This window comes from Oncorhynchus mykiss, chromosome 6 (genome assembly GCF_057628025.1).
Source record: "Oncorhynchus mykiss isolate SJ-2025 chromosome 6, ASM5762802v1, whole genome shotgun sequence".
Lineage (NCBI taxonomy): Eukaryota > Metazoa > Chordata > Actinopteri > Salmoniformes > Salmonidae > Oncorhynchus > Oncorhynchus mykiss.
In genome coordinates this window covers 23,075,090-23,089,519 of record NC_143027.1, presented here as the reverse complement: position 1 = coordinate 23,089,519, position 14,430 = coordinate 23,075,090, and the positions used below count along the sequence as shown (strand labels likewise).

The 14,430-nt window shown below is 41.2% G+C and overlaps 1 pseudogene; it reads right to left on the bottom strand.

Annotated features, from left to right (window-relative positions):
* Positions 1-4,145: 4,145 nt before the first annotated feature.
* Positions 4,146-8,430, bottom strand: LOC149982808 (cell cycle checkpoint control protein RAD9B-like; annotated as a pseudogene).
* Positions 8,431-14,430: the final 6,000 nt, after the last annotated feature.

Genomic DNA, 14,430 nt, shown 5'->3' with positions numbered 1-14,430 from the left:
TTTGATGTCTGACTTTCAAATCTACTCTCCTCCTTGCAAAATATGCACATATACCATTGGAATAACTTGTTTGTAAGTAAAAGCAAATGGCCATATTCTATGAACTATCATTTAAAGCACTCAAATGTAGATATTAAATACAATTACATTTGTCATGACTGTCCTGTGAGGATCACAATGGGTCAGATCAGCTTGGCAATGGTTACAATAACCAGACCTTCTCTCACCCACAGAAGAGGTGAAGAGGGAACTGGGCCGGTTTGACAGTTCACACCCTGTTGTAAATTACAGGAGAAGAGGGCTCCTTCTCTCCCTCCAGTAAAATCCACCAGAGGAATGTCTTTGTTAATAGGCTTTTCCCGCTGAAAGTCAAAAGTGGAAACTGGAACAATAATTATAACATAAGAATGTGGTGAGCTATAAAAAAAACTCATACAATTTATGACATCACAAAATGAAAAGCAGTATGGATGAAATACTGTAACTTGGAAAGTATATCCCCTTTATCAAGTTTCCATATATGAAAAAGGTATGTATTTTTAAGATATGAATGTGATTGTTGGAGCCATAAGAGAGAGTTAGTTTTACATAACTTTGTGCACAGTAAGTAGCCACGCCCCGATTGAGGTCAGAGAGCATGTCAGCCTGATGGAACCGTCCCCTTCGGCCAGAGTGCATAAAAGGATTGCCACAAAAATAACATTAGATCAAGAAAGACGGGGAGTTGCAGCCACGTCTAAAGTGGTTTAAACGCGGAATCTCAGAGACCAGGAAACGGGGGCTACACATTTGAAATGGTTGGAACTTTGAACCTCAACACAAGGTGAAGAAATAAACTCACCTTCCTTTGGACCGGAACATTGCCGGGTTGCAGCTGTTCATGTGAAGGGGTCTGAGTCCTGAACCCTGAGTAATCGGCACGAAGCGTGGGCGAGAGGCTCGCCTCCCAGACAATCACTGGTGCGGCTGGTTAGCTGCCCTCATCACCAATGGGAACCACCGACATGGCTGGCCATCTTCCAGAGTGAACAACAGTAGAAGATTGATGTGATAGTTAAAGCTCTTTAGAGTTTAATTCAGGAGATGGTAATTCTTTAAATAACCTCTTCCATGGTGCCCCAAATCCTAATGAGTTAATTGTTACATGATTAATTTAATTGGGTAACAATTAAACATAGTTAGTTGATTAAATAAATAACAGTCATCAGATTAATGAAAGTAAAGTCAAGACACTACACAATGGAAAAAGACAAAATATGGTCTGAAAAAAATTGCAGGGTACAAAAATAGTTATTGGCTGGTTCATTGTTCTATGGTAACTTACAGTGCACCACTGACACTGTCATATCCCCCATCTTCTTCTGTATCACTGGAACACAACAGACTGGGCAGCACAAAGGTACAACCATCACCCTGCTCACAGGACAAGGCCCCAAAGAGGAGGGAGCGAACCTAAGGAACCAAAACACAATTCATTGTTAATAGACAGCTGAGCAGACTATGAGTATGAGAAAAACAATCACCAAGCTGTAAAACAGTTTTCAACATATTGTCAGCAGTATGGTCTGGCAGTTCTTAGGTAAAATTGCTGGGAATATTAAAGCTGTGCAGCCCGCCAGACACCTTGCATCCATCACAATTCACCTTCATCCTGTCTGTCTTTGAGGGCAATCACACCTCACATGGTGAGACATTATTGCAAATGTCTTTCTAATTTAAAGGTTGAAGTAAGGCATTATCCATAATTTGGCACTTACCAAAGTATAGTACCAGTCAGAGCCTGCCAAAATCCCAGAACACAGTGGCTTGAGGGCACAAGCAGAGGTCCACCAAAGTTCAAACTCTGTTCTAATTTATCTTTGGGGAACATTTCTATTAAATCAAATCAAATGTATTTATATAGCCCTTCGTACATGAGTTGATATCTCAAAGTGCTGTACAGAAACCCAGCCTAAAACCCCAAACAGCAAGCAATGCAGGTGTTGAAGCACGTTGGCTAGGAAAAACTCCCTAGAAAGGCCAAAACCTAGGAAGAAACCTAGAGAGGAACCAGGCTATGAGGGGTGGCCAGTGCCGGGTGGAGATTATAACAGTGACCAGCATGGTCAAATAATAGGTCTGGGACAGGTAGCACGTCCGGTGAACAGGTCAGGATTCCATAGCCGCAGGCAGAACAGTTGACCTTGGAGGAAGCAGGAGTTGTGATGCCAAGACCTCTGTGTGTGTAATGTAGTGTTCTGACTGTCAAAATATTCTCCCATGAAGGCTGCTCCACTGAACACTGGGCTTCCCTGGCTGGATACTAGCAACTTGCCTGCAGAGGGAAACCCCTGGGCCGGGGGGGACCAGCATCTATCTGCCTCACCCTCTGGAAGCTCTGCAGAACCTCCACACCCGAGAGCATATAAGGACCATTACTCTAAGTCTGCATTTAGCATTTCCCTCTAGTGACCTGCCTATCTTTATATACAGCTTAAGATTTAAAACAGATTATGCCTGTCAGTCTTAAATCAATATAAATGAACTAACTACATTTGTGATAGTCAACAAACTAAAGCAATAGGTCTACTGTATTCTAATAGACATATAGTAGATACCCAATAGAAGTTAGATGAGATAGCGTGCAATGTCTGGTGGATGTCCTGGATGGGTGGGAAACACGGGCCCGGTGATGTACTGGGCCGTTTTCACCCTCCGCTGGAGGGCCTTGCGGTTGTGGATGGAGTAATTCCCTTACTAGGCCGTAATACAACGGTCAGGACGCTCTCGATGGTGCAGCGGTAGTATTTGGAGAGGACCCGGGGTGGCTTGCCAATTTTCATGCACGGCGACCAAATGAACCAATCAATGAAAAGAACACCCTCCCTACAATCAAACACGTGTGAGGTTTGACAATGCTCTGGGGTTGCTTTGCCACCTTTGGTACTGGGGGCCTTGAAGTGCGCAAGGCATCATGAAATCAGGAGATATGTGTGTTTTGGAATCCAATGCTCAACCCAGTGTCCAAAAACTGGGTCTCCGTTGAAGGTTGTGGGTCTTCCAGCAGGACAACGACACCAAACACACATCAAAAAGCACCCAGGAATGGTTAAAAAAGAAACGCTGGACTGTTCTGGAGTGGCCAGCAAAGAGTCCAGATCTGAATCCCATTTAAAACCTATGGCGAGATCTGAAAACAGCAGTTGGTGGAGGGAACCTGTCAAACATTGAAGAATTTGAGCAGTATGGTGCTGGAGAGTGGGCCAAATTACCAGTAGAAAGGTGCAGCAAGATCGTTTATGGTTACAGGAAGCATTTGTCTGCAGTTATCTTGGCCAAAGGCTGTGCAACCAAGTACAAGCTCCAGGGTGTCTATGCCATTTGTCTTCATTTAAAAATTAAAAATAAATTGTAAACTGTAAATGTATTTTGTTTACAAAATAAAATTGGTTCTGCAATGTTGAAAATCCAATAACAAGGTGTGGAGACCAAAAGTGTTTTTCAGTTTCAACTTATTTTAAGAGAAATAGGGAATTATCTAAGAAAAGTGCAAAAGTGTCACTATATTTGGCCAGAACTATATGTACAATTCATTTTAAAGCTGTGGGTACATAACACAGGACATGTTTAAGCTTGGGGAGAGAGAGGGAGCCCTGACAGGCGTTAACTACATGGTCAACATGGTCCGACTGGGACTGGTGCAAAACCCACCTCAGGCAGCTCAGAGCAGACACGTAAGAGAAATAGATAGAGGCGGGCAAGGAGAGCCACACTGAGTGACATCATCGCCACAGCAACGTAACAGGTTAGTGACTGTAGGGGATGTAGGGATTACAGCCTGTCAGTCTGTCAGGCCTCTAACCCAGCCAGCACGTCCTTGCCCCAGATAGCCAGGCTCTGTTAAACTACCACGACACTTTTCTGTAACACAACACCCACTGAGGCACCAAAAAAAGCACACGATGGCAAACTGCCTCCAGTAAGGATGACATCACTGGCACAGCCAGTTCTAGGATTCAAAAATACTCTACTGTGACTGTCACGTGATTGGACAAGCGCTTTAAGTGATACTGGTGATGTTGTGTATTACACAATGATGCACCAAATACAGAACCTCCCCTATTGGTGGTGGTGTAATTACTGTATAATAAATGGTGATGGCTACCTTAGTGCAGCAGGAGCCTGGGCCTCTGTACCCTGGGAGGGGTCCTGCTCTCTGGGTGGACAAAAGTAGCCAACACCACACTGACCTCCAGCACCATATCTTCCACACTGAAGGACACAGACCTGACAGACAGCAGAGCACAGCATCAGCATACCTCAGCGTGACCAGACCGGGAAAAACTCTGGACCTTATTTAGGATCTAAGTAAAAAGAGGTATAATCACAAGGACCAGGATACTTACTTTCATGCAGCGTCAAAGTGGGCAGACCCCCGTAGACCATGTGATTAAGAAAATGACAGAAATCCCTAGAGAAGAGATTAATACATTAAACACATGCATGTTTGGAAACAACTAATGTTCATCATTAACTGATGTCTCAAAGTTTGATCATTCACCACACATGAAAATAACAGGTCATGGTGTATCACAACATTCTGCTACTCTGCTAGACAGCAATGTACATTAGGTGACAGGGCAATTTTACCAATGTCATGCCTCTTCAACCTCATTAGGCTGAAGAAATATGTCTTGGCCCCTAAGATCCTCACAAACTTTTACAGATGCACAATTGAGAGCATGCTGTCAGGCTTCATCACCACCTGGTACGACAACTACCAACTGGCTCTCCAGAGGGTGGTATGGTCTGCCCAATGCATCCCTGTAGGCAAACAACCTTCCCTCCAGGACACCTACAGCACCCGATGTCACAGGAAGGTCATACAGCACCCGATGTCAAAAAGATCATCAAGGACAACAACCACCCGAGCAATGGCCTGTTCCCCCCGCTACCATCCAGAAGGCGAGGTCAGTACAGGTGCATCAAAGCTGGAACCGAAAGACTGAAAAACAGCTTCTATCTCAAGGCCATCAGACTGGTAAATAGCCATCACTAGGCGGATACCTCCCGGTTACTCAACCCTGCACCTTAGAGGCTGCTGCCCTATATACATAGACATGGAATTACTGGTCACTTTAATAATGTTTACATACTGTATTCTATTCTACTGTATTTTAGTCAATGCCACTCCGACATTGCTCGTCCTAATATTTATATATTTCTTAATTCAATTCTTTCACTTTTACATTTTTGTATTGTTGTGAATTGTTAGATACTACTGCACTGTTGGAGCTAGGAACACAAGCATTTCACTACATCCTCACTTGCATCTGCTAAATATGTGTATGTGACCAATAAAATTGGATTTGATTTGTTGCTGTGTATGCTAGCCATGACCTTTGAAGTTGTAGAGGTCAATCACAGTGAAAGGGGTAATCATGTTTTCAGTGGACTCGCTGTTTCCCAAGCCCAGAAACTAGAGCCCCTGTGTGTGATACTAGCTCCTCTAACACACTGTGACAGGTAAGACTAGCAGCACTGTAGACTGGCTCACTGTCCAGCAGGCTAGCAGTCCATAGAAACAGCTAAGCATGGCTTTGCTGTGTAATAAAGGGACTTCACAATAGGGTACCCCAACAACATTCCAGGATGTTAGGGTCAGGTCAAAGGTTGTGGGTCAAACCACAGATTGAAACTCATCATTTGTACTTTATAATGACACAAACAATTATATTTCAAGTTAACACATGATCCCAAATGGCAGAATTTTTTTTTTTGGGGGGGGGGGGCTCCATATTATTTATTTTGCTATTGGATCAATGTTTATGTATATTTGTCCTCTGAGGACTTGGGTTTATCTGGAGCATGCATGAGTTAGGTAATTAATGCATGTGCTCTACTACTTATTACTGTCTGTTCACAAAAACTCTACACGTGCAGAAAAAAACATATCATATCATAACTTGATTCATTACTGTCATAAAACAAAATCTCACCCAGGAGGGGTCAATTCTATTGAAAATTATAGGGTACAGAGTCTCCTGGACACTTGGGTATAGTGCAGTAAATAAGACCCCTTAAAAATGAATTAACCCTGGGTCTGCAAGAATAGACAGTGACTCACCCATATATTTACAAGCTCATGTGACAGAAAATGTAGGACGTTCTCAAAATAACCCCCTTATACTCAGCTCCTTCAGACAGAAGGTTATGTCTTAGTCAACTCCAACCTGGAAGTAGTCAAACTCACTGGGATCTAAAGACATCTCAGTGTGCATGGCTTTCATTCCATCTGCACCCAGAACAATGAGGAGTTAGGAACAATATGTTTCTGATGTTCGTGTGTTTTTCATACTGTGTAGACAGTGCAGAATCTCACCACTTTCCTCTTCATAGTAGTTTTTCAGATTGACTCTCAGAGGAGACATGGACAGAGTGATCTCCTCCTGAGACACCGGGAAGTGCATCACCATGCTGCCTAGATGTCTGGCCCAAAATAATAATAGAAATGTAATACAATAATAATAATAATAATATATTTCACAAATGTTAATTAAATAAATAATCATCATATACCCTGTAGTAATTCCTAGACGGTATCTGAATCACTCTTCATAAACGTCATATGAAGAGATAGATTGGGGTATGTTATGGCAGCTCACCTGGCCTGGGTCTTCAGTACGTTGGGGCTGAGAGGTGAGAAGGAAACACTGCTTGCAGAGCTTCACTCTCCTGGAAACACAGGTTATGTGTTTTGGTGATATCTGTCACAAGAAGTTTGATACACACCACTGTTGGAAAACACCGCCATCTAGTGTTAATACTATGCAATGCAATCTGAAAATTCTGATGATGAGAAATCCACTTTGTTCCAAAATCATTATTGAGTACCTACTGGATGTTGCTCACCAACACACAAGTCCTTAACATATTTACTGACCAAAATTATAAAACGCAACAATGCAACAATTTCAAAAAAGTTACTGAGTTTAAGTTCAATCAGACAATTGAAATAAATTCATTAGACCCTAATCTATGGATTTTACATGAGTGGGCAGGGGTGCAGCCATGGGTGGGTCTGGGAGGGCATAGGCCAACCTACTTGGGGGTCAACCCACTTGGGAGCCAGGCCCCTGGGGAGTCAGGCCCACCCAATCAGAATGAGTTTTTCCCCACAAAAGGGCTTTATTACTGGGCTGTTGTTGTGAGACATACTGCCAAATTCTCTAAAAAAACGTTTGGGGTGGCATATTTAGAGAAATTAACTTTCAATTATCTGGCAACAGCTCTGGTGGACATTCCTGCAGTCAGCATGCTGATTGCACGCTCCCTCAAAACTTGAGACATCTGTAGCACTGTGTTGTGTGACAAAACTGCACATTTTAGAGTGCCCTTTTATTGTCCTCAGCACAAGGTGCACCTGTGTAATGATCATGCTGTTTAATCAGCTTCTTGATATGCCACACCTGTCAGGTGGATGGATTATCTTGGCATGCTATTGGACTTTTCTCCTACTAAGTCTTCAGTGAAACTGGAATATTACCCGGTTATCTGGGAGGTTGATGGATATTTGACAGCGATCCACATTACGCTCAATAGTAGCCAGGCACAGAAACAGTGGCACCACCGACTAAAACCAATGGATGTATATTAATAAACAGCTATTTTAAAGTCACACATTTTACAAGAAATTATGATGGACTGTTCCAAACGGCTGTCAGAGTCATCTATGTCCCCTGAGGCCTGAGATAACTTGGGGTCATATTCAGCAGATTCAGAACTGCTTGGCCATTACCTTCATTACCAATTTGTATTTGACAGTTCCACAGTCCTGGGCTGGTCCTGTGTCTGGGCTGTAGTGTTGGAAGAACAGTGTGGTGAAGAGGAAGCAGTCGTAGGCAGAATGGGCACTGCAAACTACAAGAGACCAGACCAAGCAGATAATGATAGACATATGGTTAGGGTTAGGACAGGGCAATGCTATGTACCAATTTAAATTGACAAAGCTTTGTAAATCAATTATGTTTACACCTTTCACCATAGGATCCAAACATAATTTATCACCTATGCGTGCCAGGGCATGAATAGCCTTCCCAAATGCTGTCAAAAAGAGACACTGTTTAGTGGATGGAATTCACCACGCAGTAATAATGTGTCAATATATTTAGCTAGCTGACACAAATGTTTCCATTTTAGCTAGCTTAGTTACCCCAGGAGCAATCAGCAGTGGCTGGTTTGAGTACAGTAGGCAGTCAAAGAGCTAGCCAACTTTAGAGCGCTAACTAGATAACGTTAAAGAGCTAGGTTAGCTAGCTAATTAACCTAACGTTAGCTACTAACTATCCAGGTTTGGCACGTTAGCTATTTACTTTGAACATTTATGCCCGTGGTCTATATTCTTAAAGTTAATATAACTTTCACACCGTTTCCTTCAATGACACACTTCATTTTGTTCGTCAAATTCAAGTAGCGTTAGCTACCACAATGTTGTATGTTTTGGTGCAGTCACTGCTTCTCTTTTTTTTAATTTTTTTTTTATTTTATTATTTTATTTCATAATATAAAAATCAACTTACATTGCTACATCAAACATGTCTAGCAAACCAAACACAGGTATTAACAATGCTAAAACATACAAAAAATATAAATAAAATACTAAAAATAAACAATTTAAGTTCAATTATATTCACTCTGAAAATATATTATTATAATGATTCATAATATATTTTCAGAGTGAATATAATTGCACTTAAATAGTTTTTTATTTTATTTTATTTATAAGCAGTATTTTATTTATAAGCAGTCACTGCTTCTCACTCAGTTTGTCTGTCAGCTATGTGACGTCATGTCGTTTGGTGCTGATATTGAACCCGTGCTGGTGATCATAGAAATAACGAGTTCCATGGACACTAATGAACGACGTAAAAGGTGTGTTCCACGACACGCTAACAGAGTAGAACTGACCTTCCACAGAGTTGCATTATTTTCCAGGGAACGCATAGAGCCCCGAGTTGATTATCCCTTTTATACAATTTGTCACTAGAAATGTGTTCATTTGACGGTAGAAATGTGTTCAACATCCACTGAAGTAGATAGCAAGTTTACAAGATAGCTACAGTAGTTGCCGTGGTAACCAAACAAACAAACTTGCTAGTTTAGCTAGTCAAACCATCAGTCCTAGCTTGTTATTATGGAAATCGAATTCAATAATACCAATACTGTTTTCACTTCGACTTTTGCTTTCAAAAGCAGCTCAAACAAAACATGTAAAAATGAACTACAGCCATTGAATTCTACTGTGCAAATATACCGTGCGTTATAAGGAAATAATGCATGCCCTAGAATTTGTATTTATTGTTTATTTTATTTCACCTTTATTTAACCAGGTAGGCAAGTTGAGAACAAGTTCCCATTTACAATTGCGCCCTGGCCAAGATAAAGCAAAGCAGTTCGACACATACAACAACGACACAGAGTTACACATGGAGTAAAACAAACATACAGTCAATAATACAGTATAAACAAGTCTATATACGATGTGAGCAAATGAGGTGAGATAAGGGAGGTAAAGGCAAAAAAAAAAGGCCATGGTGGAGAAGTAAATATAATATAGCAAGTAAAACACTGGAATGGTAGATTTACAGTGGAAGAAAGTGCAAAGGAGCAAAATAAATAAATCTAGTAGCGGGAGAGGGAGTTGTTTGGGCTAAATTATAGATGGGCTATGCACAGGTGCAGTAATCTGTGAGCTGCTCTGGCAGCTGGTGCTTAAAGCTAGTGAGGGAGATAAGTGTTTCCAGTTTCAGAGATTTTTGTAGTTCGTTCCAGTCATTGGCAGCAGAGAACTGAAAGGAGAGGCGGCCAAAGGAAGAATTGGTTTTGGGGGTGACCAGGGAGATATACCTGCTGGAGCGCATGCTACAGGTGGGTGCTGCTATGGTGACCAGCGAGCTGAGATAAGAGGGGACTTTACCTAGCAGGGTCTTGTAGATGACCTGGAGCCAGTGGGTTTGGCGACGAGTATGAAGCGAAGGCCAGCCAACGAGAGCGTACAGGTCGCAGTGATGGGTAGTATATGGGGTTTTGGTGACAAAACGGATGGCACTGTGATAGACTGCATCCAATTTATTGAGTAGGGTTTTGGAGGCTATTTTGTAAATGACATCGCCGAAGTCGAGGATCGGTAGGATGGTCAGTTTTACAAGGGTATGTTTGGCAGCATGATTGAAGGATGCTTTGTTGCGAAATAGGAAGCCAATTCTAGATTTAACTTTGGATTGGAGATGTTTGATGTGAGTTTGGAAGGAGAGTTTACAGTCTAACCAGACACCTAGGTATTTGTAGTTGTTCACATATTCTAAGTCAGAACCGTCCAGAGTAGTGATGTTGGAATGCCCTTCAAGCCAATCAGAAAGGAATATTCAACAATGCCATGGTATAAAAATGAATATTTCTGTGATCAGTTATATTAGCTTTTGGAATATATGACATGCATAAATGTGCAACAAAATTCATTCTTATTTCTATGGTGCTGATGTTGCGTGCTAGTTAGGCTGACACCAGATCTCAAAGTCTTTCACATCAGCTTCAAAACAGCAGGTAGCCTAGAGATAATAATATGCTCAAACTCATACCATTACTTGACCCTTAAACTGAAAATGTAGAGTTATAAACAATTCATTACAATTAACCGTAATCATATATAAATAATGAAGAGATATTAAATGTAGCCTGTAGTATTTACATGGCTAATAAACTACTGTATGTGATAGTGCTTATACACAGTCAGGGTTGGAAAGGTTAATTTCTAAATGTAATCCACTGTCTAAATTGTAATCAGTGACGTCATTTATGGATTACCCAAACTCAGTACTTTTGGATGACTTTCCCCTTAAAAGGCATTCAAAGAAGCCAAAAGGAACCATCAAATGCATTGTGTATCATCAAAGCGGTATTTGATATGTGGTCAGACTCGCTCAGGTGGAACAAATTTAAATGTGTGCCCTTTTTTAAATGCTGAATTTAATGTTATTGAGAAGAACTAAAAAGGTATCCATGTATTTTTTTTCTCTCGTTAACATCCTTTCTGAATTTAAAAGTAATCACCTATTTCTTCAAAAGTATCTGTAATCTGATTACAATATTTTAGCTGGTAACGTAACAGATTACAGGTTGTTTTTTTGTAATCTGTTACTCCCCAACCCTGTACACAGTTTACAGGCAGACAGAAATTAATTTACCAATAAGGAGTATGAAAGTATTTTGAAATGTTCAATATTATACTACAGCTCAATACATTGTCAGATTAATTAAATGTTTAACTGGCTTAAATATAATTACTTAAAATGCCATCTTCTAACTCTGCACTGTGACTTGGCAATCTTTGAGAGGATAACTTTAGAGTGCACTGTGGTGCCCTTCCTCTGTCCATATGGCTTGATCCTAGATCCAAAATCTCGCTCATTGTCCATCTTGAACATGAGCTTTAAATAGCAGATATCCAGTAGTATTTCTGATTCCATCCAAAGAGCTATGATGTAGGGGGGAAATATTTAATGAAAGATGGGCAATAGTTGGTCCATATTTCATTCTAAAGTAAATACAGTTACAGCACACCTGATTAAATACACCTGTGCAGTGTAACAGTATAGCTTCCGTCCCTCTCCTCACCCCAACCTGGGCTTGAACCAGGGATTCTCTGCACACATCAACAACTGACACCCACGAAGCATCCTTAACCATCACTCCACAAAAGTCACGGCCCTTGAAACGCTATTAGTACACACCACCGCTAACTAGCTAGCTATTTCAAATCGGTTACAGCAGCACATAAAGATAGTGTTGCTTCATCAGTCTTGGGTTGGACGCTGGAACATGATTACAATATTTAGTATAACACTACATTTAAATTGAGAAATATGTTAATTATGGTATGGTATATGGTAAATAACTTGCGGACATGTTACCTGTAGTAATTATGCAGTCACCATGGACTTAGTGTGGTTTTCACCTGCTGGTTGTCAGAGACCTTGAAATGTGCTGTCCTGTGCGTCTCCACCCTGGCGGTTAGTTCCTTATACACATGCTCAGTGTCTGTCATATACAGTGCATTCGGAAAGTATTCAGAAACCTTCTCTTTTTCCACATTTTGTTACATTACAGCCATATTCTAAAATTGATTAAATAAAACAATTCCTTATCAATCTACACACAATACTCCATAATGATAAAGCAAAAACAGGTTTTTAGAAATGGTTGAAAATGTATTTAAAATAAATGTATTTAATTTTTTTTATTTAAAATAAAAAACAATAGCTTATTTACTTAAGTATTCAGACCCGTTGCTATGAGACTTCGAAATTGAGCTCAGGTGCATCCTGTTTCCATTGATCATCCTTGAGATGTTTCTGCAACTTGATTGGAGTCCACCTGTGGTCAGTTCAATAGAAAGGACATGATTTGGAAAGGCACACACCTGTCAGTAAAAGGCACAACAGCCCGCTTGGAGTTTGCTAAAAGGCACCTAAAAGACTCTCAGATCATGAGAAACGAGATTCTCTGGTCTGATGAAACCAAGATTGAACTCTTTGGCCCGAATGCCAAGCCTCAAGTCTGGAGGAAACCTGGCACCATCCCTACGGTGATGCATGGTGGTGGCAGCATCATGTTGTGGGGATGTTTTTCAGAGGCAGGGACTGAGAGACTAGTTATGATTGAGGGAAAGATGAATGGAGCAAAGTACAGAGAGATCCTTGACAAAAACCTGCTCCAGAGCACTCAGGACCTCAGACTGGTGCGAAGGTTCACCTTCCAACAGGACAACGACCCTAAGCACACAGCCAAGACAATGCAAGAGTGGCTTCGGGACAAGTCTCTGAATATCCTAGGGTGGCCCAGCTAGAGCCCGGACAAGAACCCAATCAAACATCTCTGGAGAGACCTGAAAATAACTTTGCAGCGGCACTCCCCATCCAACCTGACAGCTTGAGAGGATCTGCAGAGAATGTAAGAAACAAATACAGGTGTGCCAAGCTTGTAGCGTCCTACCCAAGAAGATGTGAGGCTGTAATCGCTGCCAAAGGTGCTCCAACAAAGTACTGAGTAAAGGGGCTGAATACTTATGTACATTTTATATATACAGTTGAAGTCAGAAGTTTACATACTTCTTAGCCAAATACATTTAAACTCAGTTTTTCACAATTCCTGACATTTAATCAGAGTGAAAATTCCCTGTCTTAGGCCAGTTAGGATCAGCACTTTATTTTAAGAATGTAAAATGTCAGAATAAGAGTAGAGAGAATGATTTATTTCAGTTTTTATTTCTTTCATCACATTCTCAGTGGGTCAGAAGTTTACATACACTCAATTAGTATTTGGTAGCATTGCCTTTAAATTGTTTAACTTGGTTCAAACGTTTCGGGTAGCCTTCCACAAGCTTCCCACAATAAGTTGCGTGAATTTTGGCCCATTCCTCCTGACAGAGCTTGTGTAACTGAGTCAGGTTTGTTGGCCTCCTTGCTCGCACACACTTTTTCAGTTCTGCCCAGAAATGTTCTATGTTATTGAGGTCAGGGCTTTGTGATGGTCACTCTAATAGCTTGACTTTGTTGTCCTTAAGTCATTTTGCCACAACTTTGGAAGTATGCTTGGGGTCATTGTCCATTTGGAAGACCCATTTGCAACCAAGCTTTAACTTCCTGACTGTTGTCTTGAGATGTTGCTTCAATATATCCACAAAATTTTCCTACCTCATGATGCCATCTATTTTGTGAAGTGCACCAGTCCCTCCTGCAGCAAAGCACCCCCACCACATGATGCTGCCACCTGTGCTTCACGGTTGGGATGGTGTTCTTCGGCTTGCAAGCCTCCCCCTTTTTCCTCCAAACATAACAATGGTCATTATGGCCAAACAGTTCTATTTTTGTTTCATCAGACCAGAGGACATTTCTCTAAAAAGTATGATATTAGTCCCCATTTGCAGTTGCAAACCGTAGTCTGGCTTTTTTATGGCGGTTTTGGAGCAGTGGCTTTTTCCTTGCCAAGTGGCCTTTCAGGCTATGTCGATATAGGACTCGTTTTACTGTGGATATAGATACTTTTGTACCTGTTTCCTCCAGCATCTTCACAAGGTCCTTTGCTTTTGTTCTGGGATTGATTTGCACTTTGACACTAAAGTACGTTCATCTCTAGGAGAAAAAACACATCTCCTTCCTGAGCGGTATGATGGCTGCGTGGTCCCATGGTGTTTATACTTGCGTACAATTGTTTGTACAGATGAACATGGTACCTTCAGGAGTTTGGAAATTGCTCCCAAGGATGATCGAGACTTGTAGTCTACACTTTTTTTCTGAAGTCTTGGCTGATTTATTTTGATTTTCCCATGATGTCAAGCAAAGGCACTGAGTTTGAAGGTAGGCCTTGAAATGCATCCACAGGTACACCTCCAAT